At 33.2% G+C, this 1,294-nt stretch overlaps 1 non-coding gene across 1 annotated transcript; it reads right to left on the bottom strand.

Moving 5' to 3' along the window:
* Positions 1-297: 297 nt before the first annotated feature.
* Positions 298-389, bottom strand: LOC125197602. The gene has a single exon (XR_007172138.1). It is a non-coding gene; the product is annotated as a small nucleolar RNA R24 (small nucleolar RNA).
* Between the last annotated feature and the right edge of the window lie 905 nt (positions 390-1,294).

Below are 1,294 nucleotides of genomic sequence, written 5' to 3'. Positions count from 1 at the left end.
TCGATTACTATTAGATAGTATTTGCCATTTGGGTTTCTTGGAAAGAGATTAAAAAGAGTGTATAAAGCATCAAGTTTAAATGGAAAATTAGTTATATTTTGAAAATCAATTACTAGTAATAAAATTTGTGCATTTTTCAAATCTAAAACTAAAAGTAACTTATTAGTACCACCCGAAAAAAAACTGAATAGGAAAATTAGTTGCGGCATGAAGACTATCTAAATTTAAATTGAACGTTTTTAAACAAAGATTCAGTGTCTTAACAATAGGTTTGAGGCGTTAAAGAAAATTTTGAATTAAGCTCAGAAGCCAAGCGTAACAAATGGATTGCATCGAGGCAACAACACAAAGTTGCTACCTCTTACGTGTTAGCATCTCATCACAGCAAATAATCAAATGAATTGCAGTCGATATGAAAAAATTTAGCTACCGCAAATTTGAAGACAAGCTGTGAAATAAAGAGCTCATCTCCAATCGTGATAGGTAGCTGAATTTCGGCACTATGCAAAAGGTGGTTTGTCGTTGAAATTCAATACAAACAACCCGTGTCTGACTCAAATGCCTTCTCCAATCCAAATTAGGCAAAACTAAAACAAAAGAATCCATAATTTGGAAAATGACACCGGTTTATTGTATCAAAAAACAACTGAAAATTAGGGTTTCATGGATCTTCAAACCGGGTGAATTAATTTAGGCTCCAAGCGGCAGACGGATTGCCATAGGAAATAGGCACCTGCTGCTGACTCGAAATGGAGCCATCGCCAAATAAAAAGACGAATCGAAGAGATTCACAAAGTTTGATAATTGAACGTAACTCACCGTTAAAAATCTCCCTAAATAATGGAGTAGAGGATTCAGCCGCCATTGAGGTTGAGTGAGATATGAATTTCACGGTGAATGGGTGGGAATATATAGTGGAAGATTAGGGCATAAATGAAATTTTGCCGCAAAGGACATTACTTTAGGCTTATTTGCATATGGCGCCTATGAAGTATTCTTTCCCTACACTTCATTTTCTAGTGCTTAAACTTAAACAAATTAAGTTTAAAAGTTAAAACCCAACTCGAATATCCGATCCCAAGTAAATCTATACAATATATAAAAGGGGAGTTTTAGAAATTAATTTAAAAAATTATATTAAATTAAAATCTAAGTGGAGTGAGTGAGAGTTTTTACAGTGAAAGTGGTTTTATAATGAAAGTGTAAACGTGAGAATTCAAAATTGAGATCATTTATCATAATTTTCTAAAAATAGCAGTAAATTAAAAGTAGTGAACAATTAGAGCATCCGCAA

This window comes from Salvia hispanica, chromosome 6, assembly GCF_023119035.1.
Source record: "Salvia hispanica cultivar TCC Black 2014 chromosome 6, UniMelb_Shisp_WGS_1.0, whole genome shotgun sequence".
Lineage (NCBI taxonomy): Eukaryota > Viridiplantae > Streptophyta > Magnoliopsida > Lamiales > Lamiaceae > Salvia > Salvia hispanica.
This window is presented reverse-complemented; position numbering and strand designations above follow the sequence as displayed.